The sequence below is a fragment of the Papio anubis genome, chromosome 3 (genome assembly GCF_008728515.1).
Source record: "Papio anubis isolate 15944 chromosome 3, Panubis1.0, whole genome shotgun sequence".
NCBI lineage: Eukaryota > Metazoa > Chordata > Mammalia > Primates > Cercopithecidae > Papio > Papio anubis.
The window spans coordinates 54,216,560-54,231,317 of NC_044978.1; positions in this window are offsets into that span (position 1 = coordinate 54,216,560).

Genomic DNA, 14,758 nt, shown 5'->3' on the forward strand with positions numbered 1-14,758 from the left:
TGCCAATAGGCTCTCAAAATAAGAAGTGGACTAAGGTTAAGATCATATTAAGCGTATTGCTGGGCAATTCTGTATTAAGCCTTAACAAATATTTTGTGGCAATAAACATTATAAATAAAGCAAAAAATATTTTCAGAAGTTTTTAAGGTAATTGTCTCACAATAATCTAATTCTTACACTATGTCAGAGAGAGTCCTGTCTCAAAGCGATTTGTGGACATGTCATCCTCTAACAGAGTGAACCCCAATAAGTTTCAGAGGAACCCCGTGAGTTTTTAAAAGAATCATATTGACAAAAATAACACCAGATTTTATTGAGATAAATAAATTTCAAATTTAAAACACGCATCGGGGGCCCCAAACATCTATGGGTGGGAAGTAACATAAAAAGTCTACTTGATTGGATTATTTCCTTCATGGGTTGTTTCCTTCAGAAAAACAATAAGAAGGTCTCGGGAAAAAGGACAAAGTCTATAGTAGAATCAAGTAACTTGAAGAACCATTCCTAGAGTTTCCTTTAATTGGCAACATGTGCCCCACAGGATTTTAGAATTGCTGCAGATCAATGACTGCCTAGTATTTTCTTACTTTTTAATCTGGTGTTAATGAAAGTTATGCTTATTAGAAATCATTGTATGATGAGGTCAGGTATGCACCCACGAGAAGATTGTAGGTAACTTGTCTCTGAAGATTGAGAATAATTATATTTATCGAACGATACTCATTGATTATCTTTAAATCAGAGAATTTAGAGCCTGAGATATTGGACTTTGAGGAAATGTTGTAATAGGATGAAAGATTCTGAGGACTTATAAAAGAGGAATATTGCATGCAGGAGAAATGTAAATATTAATACTTTGTTCCCAGAGGTATTTGAATAGTAACACAAAATTTCTGGTACAATTTTTACTGAGAGGTGGAGCCTAATTCTTCTCCCCCGACCCTTCAATCTCATTAGGCCTAAATGACTGGCTTTATCAATAAAATGTTGCAGGTGTAATGTTTTGAACTTTAAAGACTAGATCATAAGAAGCTTAGCATATTCTACAGAGGCTTCTTGGCACTCTCATTAATACTTACTTTACAATATAAGATGTCAAATTACCCTGAAATATGTGGGAAAGGGAGTGGTTAGGCACATTGGCTAACAGTTCCATCTGATTTAAGCCTTATAGTCATCCTCAACAAGGCACTATATATATGAGGAAAACAGGCTTAGAACTTTCAGGTTGGACCATCAGGTAGCCAAGGTCCACTGTGTGACTTTCTGTGATGCCACATTGAACAAAGTACTCAGGTAGGGCCCTGCCCACATTCCTGGCTCCTAAATTCAAATTGTGACATGTAATACAATGGCTCTTTTAAAGCACCCAATTTTAAGGAAGGTGAACCTCTAGATATTGTAAGTCAGAACAGCTTAGGATATAACAACCCTGTACTCCTTTTAAAATTTTTAACTGAACTTATAACATATGTAATATGTAATACTATATATATTACCCAAACTATATGTTAAAAGTAATGGCAAAAAACACAATGACTTTTGCACCAACCTAATAAAACTTAATACATCAATCTTACACCTAATTTTAAAACTATAGTAAAATTAGCCTGATAAACTTAAAATATAAAATTGAAAAAATAATGTCTAAACAAAGGAATAAGTAAAAAATTAAGTAGTGATGATCTAATAGGATTATATAGAAATTTGGTTGAGAAATATTTTAAGTCCATAAAAAGACTTAATTCAGCAAATAATAATTACTTACTTTTTCACAGAGTGTCTAATCTATAAATTCTGTTATCATATTGGAAACATTTGTGATAGCTGGAGAATGTATGTTAATGTAGGGGCAAAAGAGTTAATACTCATGTAGAAATGGAGAGCAATTAAAGATTTTTTAGCAAAGAAACATTGGTGAGTGTATGTTTAAGAATATTAATCAGATGATGATCATTAGTGTGATTTTGTGTTGAAAGAAAACAAATAGGGGAGATAAATAATTAAGACATTATTACAATAAGCCAGGCAATTGATTAAAAATATCTCAACTAATGGAAATGGAATGTCAGAAGCTTTTGAAGTAAGCTGTTTGGGTCTAGCTTCAAAAGGTCAAAGTGACTGAATGAAGATAATGAGAGAAAAAAGGGTGTTGATCCTGAGTTATTCAACAAAAGGAGATGCCATTATTAGATTTTGAAAAGCAAAGACAAAAGACAGTTTGGGGAAACACAGAATACTTAACTTATTTTTTTTTCTCTAAAATATAACAACTTTTTTTATCTTAATATGTTTCCTATCATGAAGTTATCTATATACAAGAACTTGAAATGTAAGTTATATTATTTTAATGGTTTAAGAGTAATATTTTTGAAAATTATGAAATTTTTTTATTAAAAATACTTTCCTACTTTTACTTTAAACTTCCTTAGAGTTTTTAAGAATATTTTAAATGTTGTGAAATGTTTTATGAATGTGTTTATCTCTTATTTGCTAACTTTTGCTTGTATTTATAGTGTGCTGACTAGCTGCTGCTCAGGAGTAATAGGAAAACCACGTGTGAAAAGCTATTCATTAAATCCTGTAAGGAATCTGTAGCTTCTCCATACTAATGAGATATTTAGCAAAAATCACTGACAAATTATATCTCTTCTTTCATTTCTTTGTATTTTTATGGTGCCCCATTGATTCAAGCCTACAATATTTACTGCACATCTGTTTTACATTTACAAATATACAGAACACTGCTTCATTTAATGTTTTATTTCTTACTTCCCTTATGCCTGATGCAATTACAGCATTTAGGGAAAGGATAGAAACCTAGCTGAATGAGTAAGAAGAAAACAAGTGTATCCGCAGCTGTATAATACTTAAACTTTATAGTACATACAAAGAGAGTCCTCAAGCTCCTGCAGGATGCCGAAACACCTGGTGGATGAGATGGAAATGCAAAGTAGCTTAAATATTTTAATTCACTTTGCTCAGAGAGTCAGAATATGCAACTATGTAGTCATAAACTGAATACATAGTCTGCATCAGATATTTTCTCCTAACATGTTCTTCAGTAAATGGTCCGCAAACAGCTTTAAATACCTGTCAAGCTAAATTTAGAGTAGCTTAAGAGCTTATCTAGTGATTCCAATCAATACTTGTAGTGGCCGGACACAAAACTTGTTTTTTTCTTCGTTAAAGTCCAAGTATCAAGGACAATATGTGTGATAGAGACTTTGTAGTAAATATACACATATATTACTTGACAGTCTGGTTTTTCAGTATATGTCCTTGGGACCAGTAACTATGTCAATTTTTTTAGCAGAGGGAAGAGAGTGGTAAACATGTAATTAACTTTTTCTCTTTATTTTACCTGAATCAAATATTCAAAAAGCAGATATTGGGTGGGATGTTTTTCTATAATCCCAAACCCTGTGGTTTGCTACACTCATGCAGTTTACCTGAATGTGTCTTCTATTTGTTCTATTTTTCTACAATATATTCCTACATAATCACTTCTTCCATTAAAACCAAACCAAGCAACAAACAAAAAACATTGATAAATACCACAGCCAACCACGTGGTTACATTTAAAAAGCGGGAGTCCTATTATGGTTTTTTGACCTAAGCCCAACGTTAGCCATTGTCATAAGCACTCTAGCTATTACCAATATGACTGCCCTATGATCTCTTAATCCAAGAGTGTATAAATTTCTCTTTTAAAAAAATTTTGTAATGCTATGCACAAACAAAACAAAACAGAAAAGATTAGACCTTTGCAATATTGTAAATATATATATTTTTACAATCTATAGAATTGATTTTGTGTGTTGGTAACATCCATAGAATAAATAGATATCAATATATTTATAGAATAAATAGATATCAATATATTTATAGAATGGATATCAATATATTTATAGAATAAATATATAATTTTTCTATGGATGGTACATCACATACACTATTACACATTATTTATGTACCTAATATACATACATTATACTTAATATATGTTTTTATATAACTTATGCATTATCAAAAACTAGACACTTCAGAATGAAAAATATTCTATGACATTTTTATGCCAATCGAGTAGATTATCATGCACAGGTCACTGGCTTCACCTACCGTAGCTATGATCAATGAAATCATGAGAAATTTATGATCTACTGCCTGGCAGTTGAACAAATCAGAGAAAAAGAAGTTTTGCCCTGTTAATTGCACTCTGAAATGGAAAAAAAAAAAAATTTCCTGCCATCTCAGATTGAATTCTACAATAAAATTATCCATACAAATAATTTTGTTTTCATTTTGAACCATCTGGTGGCTTATTTATTATGCATATTATATTGATGTGGAAATGCATTCAGAAGTTTACATACTAAAATTACAAACACGTATCTGGAACATGATAGTTTTTAATCTGATATTTGTCTGTTAAAAGTAAACATATATCTCATATATTATTATTGTGCAATTCACATCCCTAACTTTTTTTTAGAAAAAACGGACCACAGCAATAAGCAGTAATTTTTTTTTTTTTTTTTTTTTTTGAGATTAAATCTCTCTCTGTCACCCAGACTGGAGTGCAGTGGCAGGATCTTGGCTCACCACAACTTCCACCTCCCAGGTTCAAGCGATTCTCCTGCCTCAGCCTCCTGAGTAGCTGGGCCAAAGGAGCGTGCCACTATGCCCCGCTAATTTTTTTTTTTTTTTTTTTTTTTGTATTTTTGTGTGAGACAGGGTGTCACCATGTTGGCCAGACTGGTCTTGATCTGCTGACCTCGTGATTCGCCTGCCTCGGCCTCTCAAAGTGCTGGGATTACAGGCGTGAGCCACTGCACCTGGCCAAGAGGTAATCTTTAACATTACTTTTATTTTTGAATTGTCAGTCAAAATATTATTAGTTTTGACTACAATTATGCTAAAATGCATGCCACCTTTTCTATTGTCTCAAAGAGCTTTACATATTTTTTATTTTTTAGAGACAATGTCTTTCTCTGTCACCCAGGCTACAGTGCAGTGGCAGAGTATAGCTCACTGCATCCTGGAACTCCTGGGCTCAAGTGACTCTCTCACCTCAGCCTCCTGAGTAGCTAGGACTACAGGCACACATCACCATGCTTGACTAATTATTTTTAAATTTTTTGTAGAGACAGTTTCCCACTATGTTGTCTAGGCTGGGCTTGAACTCCTGGCCTCAAGTGATCCTTCCACCTTGACTTCCCAAAGCACTCGCATTACAGACGTGAGACACTGCACTCAGCCTGGAAGAGTTTTAATGAATATACTCAGCCTGCAAGAATTTTCATGAAGGGTATAATGAATAATATTGATTCAATTACAGCTTTAGAAATTATTGATATACAGGGTTAAATGAAGTAATTTTGCCATTTTGCCTAGTCCTTAAGCAATGAGTTTGCATAAGGTTTCACAAGATCTCTGGTTACTTCGTGCCTGTAATATAATATAAATTGGAAAATATATGAAAAATGAATAAATTAATGAGTGTCAAATGAAAGAATCATTTAATTAATTCTGTTTTGTGGACCCAGAGCCAGTTACAGAGAGCAAAATGCATGAAATAAAGGAAAAATCAGTGAGTCTCTTGGTTAGGACTTGAGTTTACTTCAGTCAGATTTCTGATATTTTCTAATATTTCTAATATTTTCAGTCTTAATCCAGATTAACTAAAACAATTCAAACCATCAAAAATGCCTAAGGAAAATTTTATGAGGTACTGTTATATTTGGAGAAGCAGCACAACCCCAGGAAGCAAAATTAAAAGGGGGAGGAAAATGAGGCAGAGGAATGAGGAACTCTAGTGCAAGATGGCACAGAAGTGGCCTTCCAACTTTTTGAAAAGAGCAAAAACGTTCCCAGAAAGACCATATGAACCCAGGACAGTTTAGAAAAGTTGCTGGGAGAAAGATGAATGAGAACATTTGTTTTCTGGCTCTTCCCCGTCTCCCATCTCCTAAATTTGTCCCAGGGGGCATTAACCCATCAACACAATGATGTTAATAGACCCTTGTAGGCCAACTTTGGCATAGCCAGATTTTTGTTTTTTCTAGGTATGTCAGACTCTGGCTGAGAGCTATGGCCTCACATTGTAACAGGCCCAGTGGATGCCAGGTCTGATCCTTGTTCACATCTCTGGGGAAGGTTAAAAAACCGGCAGTGTGTCAGTGTGTGGTGGTGAGTAACACAGGTGGCAGCCAAGATTTAACAACCACAGGTCAGGCAACTTTACCATCTAGAAAACAGCCACAGGTGGCTGAAACCTTGGTAGGTAATTGGAACTGAGCGCATAGAGAGAGACACATAAATTGGTTCAAGAATATTCTGCCATATCAGATCTTAGAAACCACTCTTCATATTTCTGATATATTTCTGTTGTTTTCATTGTCAACTTTTTGAGTTTGACTTTTGAATTTTCTAGAAAATCAAACAAAATAATAAATATATTTTATTAAAAAAATAATATGTGAGGAATATAATAGCAAGAACTTATGAAATGTTAATTAAATTCTTACCTATTTTTAGTCCCTATTAGGTTGATAGTTGTTACACCATGTTAAAAGGATATAACTAAGATATAAAATTTTAAGTTATATGCTCAAGGTTAGTAGTTTACAATTTTTGACACCAAGATTTATACCTAGAACTTCTGAATACAAGACCAGATCATGTTTTAAATTCAATATCAAGATAATGAAATTCAATATCAGGATAACAAAAACAAAAACTATTTGATGTAAAATTTTTGGATCATTTTAAGTAAGAGAGAAATGGCTTAGACTTGTAAATTTATTAATATATTTACAATTTTAGGCTGTAAATTATATTTAGCCTCAGGTACAATTTTAAAAAGTGATACAGTTTGTTGATTACAATGGCATGATAAAAATATAACAATTATTTTACACATAAAGGTAAGGTGGGGATGGTGCAGATGATAGTAATTGTCTATGTTCCAGTCAACAAGAGGAAGAGCTGCAATTACAAGAGCACTTAATCAATGTTTGGAGTTTGATGTTATCTATATCCTACTCTAACACTATTAATATATTTTTTTGAGAATGATAAGATATATTTTACTTTGGTTCTCGGGGCAATTATAGTATCATTCGATATTATGAATGTCATGTTATTGCCCATTAAAATGATAAAATAATCACGAAAAACACAAAATAATCTGTTTACAAACCTTTGCATGTGTATGTTTGTGTGTGTGTGTTTTAATAGGAAAGAAACCAAATAATAACTTCACTTATAAAATGAGTCATTTGAGTGATAAAGCAGATGTACACTTTGCTCCATCTTGAGACAGATATCTGGAATCAGTAGCCAAGAGTTCTGCGTTGAGAATTTCTAAGGATTTCCAGGGAGCCAATGTGGAAAACAACCTGAAAAATAGTAAATGCCACACCTTCTGTAGTTAACTATATCCAAAGTAATTGCTTAAAATAGATGAAAGTGTCCATCATTGTAAATTTTTGTCTCGCGACTGTTTACATTTTTTTAATTTATTTCATTAAATGGTACAAACATTTCCACTATGTGCCATGGGAAGTAATTGTAGACAATGTGTATTTATGACACAATGATTATTAGAGTTATTAGAAGTTAAAAAGTGCCACAATAATTGTGGCAATAAAAAAAATTAGTTCCTTGATTTACAGTCATTTAAGTAAAAAGGTAAATGTTTTAAACAGTAACAAAGAAGGAATTATGAGCAATAAAATACTTAATTTAAAAAGCTTATCTCTGTATCATTGTGTCTTCTTCATAAATAATTAGAAAAAAATCCACACATCTCTTAGCTTATTTAAGCACTGTACTGAGACTCTATTGGTAATTGAAAACTATTGATATTTTGTTTTATTTTGTTTTAAATTCAAAATGAATTAACTGTATATAACATTAGCAACCTAAGCACATGTTTTAGATTTTTAAAAAGCACGTTTATTTCTTTTATTAAAGTTCATATACAATTTTCATTACCTAACACAATTAAAACAATACTGCCTTCCTCAGAATAAACCCTTGGGAATTAAGGCTGTATTTAATCCTCAAAGCATTCATTGTGTTCATTGCATTCAGTGTTCATTGTGAACTGATTCAATGGTTCCAGCTTCTCACTGAAGTCCATCAACTACCAGCAGAGATGAAAATTACAAACACTCGAAATGATTGCCATAGCCCCTCTCCTGGCACACACATGCAAAAAGCCAGCCAATGGCATCAGGGAATCTTCAGAATGTGCATGCCTCCACGTCATGCAAAGCTAGATCCAGAGTGACTCATGATTTTATCAGACTTTCATCTTAAAGTATTTAGCCAATTCAAGATAGATAATATTTTATGTTTTATGTATGCAGAAAAAAAATATTCGGTACTTTAAGTTCAGGAGTATAACAAAAAAGCCTAAGGAGATGTTGAGGGCTTAATTATAATTAGTAATTATCTTGTGATTACACTTAGATTGTTATACACCTGTTTGAATAAACATTACACAGAATTATTATGGGCTCTTTGATTTTTAAGTAAAGAATATAATAAATGAAACAAAATACAGATTGCCCCCAATGGGTATAATGGTTTTTGGTACAATGGTTTTTAATTTCTAATATAAATTAGAGAAAACATCAGTCTTCAAGTAATGTTCATAAAATAAGATTAAAACATTGTCAGACTATTACTTTGTAGGTTCAGTTTTTCAAAAATAAGTACTTGGAAAGTTTAAAAAAGTCTTGTATGTATTTCAAATTCACTATATTCAACAAGTATATAAAGTGTTTGGAATTTTGTGAAAAAAAGCAAAAGTAATGAAATAGAAAATAAACTGGATTTTTATATATAATGTTAAGAAGTTTTTGACATTTAAATACCAGAAGATATAAGGTGAGTTTACTATGTTTGTGCCTTTTACATATCTACCTGTTCTGTAAAAATAAAATGTACTTTTTTTTTTTTTTACATGAATTTGTGTCTTAACCATTAAAGACAGGAGTTTGAAGAATGATTAGGTCTTTTTTCCTTTACTCAAATTACTTAAATTGTCATTTAAGTATCTATTCAATTAGCCTTGAGTTGTAATAACGTACGCTGTGCCTTGCTTGATTTTATAAGGTGGAACTTGGTTAGAGATACTGTGCTCATGATTAAGTATTTTATTTGCAAAATCTTTGAAATCCTTAAGGCAATGAGAATATTTTAGCAAAGCATACTGTTTTAAAATATGATTTCAGAGTAAATATTAATTTTTAAAGGATGAAATGATAGAGTATAACATATTGATATTTCTCTGTTTTAAAACATACCTGGGAATTTCTAATACCTAAGTCCAGAAACATAAAGGGTTTAGACACTGACTTTTCAATTGTGCGGAAGCATAATAAAAAAGCAGCGATTCATACCAGTAGACTATCTGACGTGATTATTTTGAGGGACTGGGACCAATCTTCTGACTTTTTCTATATAATATGAAGCAACAAGTCCACCTGGAAACTAGCCCTAAATTGCAGATATAAACAGTAAGAGGAAACAACAAGTCTCAAAGGTGAATGCTTCACAAGCTGCATGTGATTTTGGTGATGGCAAATATCATGGAAATATTTTTAAAATAGCACTTCCCAATTCTATATGAATAACAAAATTATCTCATCTTCCTATGGCTGGCAAAATTACTAGAATATAAGAGTCATGACGCCAGAATTTTAAAACGTTTGGGTGGAGGTTTGGATGTTTCATAGATAAATATTAAGAACAGGAGTAATGAGAAAAGTTGTATTGTGAAGTATCGGCTTTACTGGTATTATAAGCATGGGAGTCAGTATAGACTGGAGGCAGGTTTTTGACAGTGCGACATGGGCACATACAATGCATGAGGTGATAACATAATACACTAGGCAAATAGAAAAGCAAACATGGAGAGGTATGCAAAAAACAGCATAGAGAGACAATACAGAATTTGATGTCCTTCTTACCTGAGGATAAACAGTGACAGAAAAGTCAACCCCAGATATTTTCAGCCTACCATTTAAATATCTCCAAATGAATGCTATGCATGCACAAGAAGAGGCTTTACAAATGAGGATGTTTACAGTAGAGTACAATCTGGTGACGGCTCTTCCAAACTCCCAAACCAGGGTTTAGGGAGTGAATGGCAAAACTCAAGTGTCTATGTCCACAGGCAGACCTTGATTAGTGAATTCAAGTTAGTCACACAGTGCCTACCAGCATCTGACCCAGCTGTGAGATAGAGCGGATTAATGCTTATACCGGCCATAAACTTCAGTCAGAATCATCAGTAGGTTAAGCAGCTATCAGGAAAACAAGCAATATTCCCATAATACAACGACAATATAATTGTTTATTCCAAAGACCCCATCTAAGAAAGGTGTAACTCTTAGACAGCTGGACATTCTCACAGGACACATTATGTCACATACTGAACCCTCACCCCATAACCAGATAACATCTTGAAAGGAAGAGCACTTATGCTAGAGATCGGATATCAGGGACACTGAAGATTTTCCTAGAAATTGGATTTCAGTTGTTGCCTAGAAAGCTCATAGTGTTAAAGGCTTCCACGCCACATCATATAGTACTGGAGATTCCACCAAGAAGGTGCTGATATTTGAAAAAGATAAAGTAATTTACAGGGAAAATAAATAGACATATTTCCTCTGCACATGTGAGTTTTACTGGAAATAAATTTGTGACTTTTAGAATTCATTAATAGTTTGAGAGTTAATCTAACAGAAAAATGCCATTTTGTATACAATCTGTTGTGATTACCAATTTTATTAAATTATATACTTAAATAGATTTTAATAATCAAATCTCCACTTTATTTTTTTCTCTGTTTACTTGGTCAAAACTTGAGACTGTTTTAAATATGGGAATCATTTCAAACCAATTGCTTTATTTTTATTTTTTTTGGTCACATTGCTAGGCTACAATGTTTTCTGTGTTAGGATATGTATACAGATACTCCATCCAGCTACTGCCCACTTCCTCTCTTTCAATATTTTTTACACCTGTCCAAATTCTCACATAATTCTATAAGTTGATTTTAAGTCACCAGGTGATAAACCCAACAGTCAATCACAGTTATAAATAAATCAAAAGTTCTCATTTTCTTTCTACTTCAGTAATTGCTTCTTATACTCTTCACTGAACCTTCCATATCCTTGACCTTCAAAGTTTGTTTTTTAAGTTGGGCTTTTTATTATTTTTTACCTCCTACAAGTAACATATAAATCTCATGAGGAAAAAGAGTTATGTGTGTTTTGTTTATTTTCATACTTTATCTTACAGAAGAGTTTGTGGTGCCTTGTATATATTCAAGAAATATTTTTGATGTAATGAATAAATGAAAGTAGTGAATGACTTGGCTTCAGGACATTGTTATATTGAGAAGAAGGCACATGTGATAGCAGGTTATTCCATGCTCCCTTCTATGCTAATAACAATTGGGTTTGTTTTGTTTTCATTTTTGTTTGTTTGAGACAGGGTCTTGATCTGTTGCTTAGTCTTGGAGGGCAGTTGCCGTCATGGCTCATTGCAGCCTCAACCTCCCAGGCTCAAGCAATCCTCCTACCTCAGCCTCCTGAGTAGCTGGGACTACAGGTGTGCACCACCATGCTTGGCTAAATATTACTATTACTATTATTATTTTTGTAGAGACAGGGTCTCAGTATGTGGCCCTGGCTGACCTTGAACTCCTGAACTCAAGTGACCCTCCCGCCTCAGCCTCCCAAAGTGCTGACATTACAGGCATGAACCACCGTGCCCAGTGCAACTATTGCTTTTGTTTGTTTTTTTAAAAACCAGTCTAACATCCCGGTTTTATGTTAGCTGAAAGGATTTACTCAGAAATGAGGAAAATTATAACAGGAAACTTTAGTATATATTCCTGAATTTTCTAAATTATATTTACTCATCATTGAATAAGTAGCATAAACTGAATCCATAATTAAATAGCTGTGTACATCAATTCCAAAGTAAACATCCATGTGCCTTTACCTCACAGAACGTTTGTAGAATGTCAGAACAAGCATGTGACTATTTCATAAGCAAATTTTCTCAACAGTGTCATCATTACTTCATTTGCTGCCATAGTTATAACAGAGAAAATTTCATCTCCACAGTTAATTTCTGAAAAACTTTCAGAAGTAAAACAAATCAAAACAATCTTCTTAATATTATGTATACGCACACACACATTTAATTTGGTTTCACATTCTAGAGAGGTCCTGGAATCTTTATTCCGTGAGCATTATGGGGATTTAAACTGAATCTAATTTGCCTTATGATTATTAGTTTGGTAAAACAACATGAACATGTTCACATATTTCAACTATGTTTGTTATTTCACTTAAACTTGATTTTATTAAATATTAGTCATTCCACAGAACTAAAAAATCAAACAAAACATGTATTTAAAAAAAAAAATAAATACATTTTCTTGTTCATATTGGAAGTCGACAACTTCCCATTTTTTTTCTGTATTTTATATGATACTTAAATACACGTTAATGGTGCACACACAAAACAAAAAATATGTTACATTTAAGAGAGTTACTTTGATTTTCTTAGAATACCAGAATATGTATCAAATCTTGAATTTGAAAAATGCAGTTAAATAATTGATAAAAATGAAAAGAGCATTTGAGAAACTCACCCATAATGAACCTTAGAAATTTAGGAACTGGAAGAAATAATTTTATTGTTGTGTGTTAACTGCAATTAAAATTTAGCCAAGGTTAAATGCCCGCAAAATTCTAGTCCAAATTGGAAGAGTATATTTTTTTCAAAATTTGTTACCTGTAGTTACTTCTAGACTTCCACAGACCAAAGATCAGCTTGACATAAGGTTATAGTTGACTAAGCATAACAATGAACTTGAGTATAAGTGGAATGCCCTTATGGTTACAAGCAAGAATGACCCACCTTTTCTGACATTTACTGCCTTCTATGGTTTTGTAAGCCTTTCTTCTCTGTTGGGTTTCTTTGCAGCAGATACAGAGTAAAATTTCCCAAGTGATTATTTCTTTTTTGAACTGATACTATAAAAGAGCAGCTTTCTTTTTTTTTTTTTTTTTTTTTTTAAGTGCCATGAGTTTTTAGCACACAGGCAATGCTGAAAACATAAATGTCTCTGCAGAAGTCATCGTCTCATGTCCTTTGTTGGTATATATCAGCATCCCAGGAAATGTAAATAATAGAAGGGCAGTAAAGACTTAGACATTCTCAAAGTACAAATGCACCCTGCTAGCAACTTGTTTTCTATGTTACTGAAGAATAAGACTAAGTGGAGAAAAGGCATGTGGAGAATCCGGCACTCTTAGAATTTAAAGTGGAATAAAACATAATAGTAAGACAAGATAATATAATGTCCACTGATATGCTAGAAATTGCCATTTATTTCTGAAATGATATTAATATTTTATAATATATCTTAGTGATAGATAATAAAATATAATTTCTTTTTAAACATCACATGGTGATTGTATATGTATTTCTATAGATGTTCAAATGTCCATAAACCTAATTAGAAATACATTTAATAATAATTTTAAATTTCTTATGTAATAAAAATAAGATATATTTGTTTAAATTGACTATTACAAATAGGTTTCATATTATTTATTTTTCTTTATATACATTTTAAATTATGAAAGTAGTATGCTAATATAATTAAACATTTAGCTCAGAAAGACAAAAGTCTACTCTCTTTATTTTTATTTTATTTTATTTTTTATTATTTAATTTTGTTTTGAGATGGAGTCTAAGTCTGTCACCAGGGCTGGAGTGCAGTGGCACAATCTTGGCTCACTGCAACCTCCGCCTCCCAAGTTCAAGTGATTCTCCTGCCTCAGCCTCCTGAGTAGCTGGGATTATAGGCACCCGCCACTATGCTCAGCTAACTTTTTGTATTTTTAGTGGAAATAGAGTTTCTCCATGTTTGCCAGGCTGATCTCAAACTCCTGACCTCATGATTTGCCCACCTTGGCCTCCCAAAATGCTGGGATTACAGGCATGAGCCACCGGCCCGGGCTATTTTTATTTTTAAGTTCTGGGATACATGTGCAGATCCTATAGGTTTATTATATAGCTATATATGTGTCATGGTGGTTTGCTGCACCTATCAACCGGTCATCTAGGTGTTAAGCCCTGCATGCATTAGGAAAAGTCCCCTCTCTTTACCCATCTTTACTTTTAGTCTCGTTGTTCAGAAACAATCACATTTAATAATATATTTCTGTTCTTAATACTTTTGGTTGTCACATCATTTCCAAATAATATGCAAATTCCATTTTTAAAAATTATCAGATGTAGAATTTTTTCATGTCACCTCTATGTTTACGATATCACTATTTTTGTAATGATTACTTCTGGAATGTAAGACCACATACCAAAAGTTCCATACTTACATTGTCAATAACAGAAACATATAATTTTTCCCCATTTTACAGAATAAAAATAAAAGTACTGCTGCCCTTCTATTTCTTTGATCTCTCACATTTAAACCTCTATCAGTTAAGAAAAAAGTTTATATTGTCAATGGGGATCTATTTACATCTGCTAATGATAAAACTTAAATATTTTGTGATTTATCTTTAAATTTACAAAAGTTGTAAACCAATAAGCAACATCAAATAATTTTGATAGTGCAAATATTGTTTAATGCTTCATCAGGTAGTTTCTTATGACATTTTATATCTGATCCAATCTGCTAATCCACTCAAAA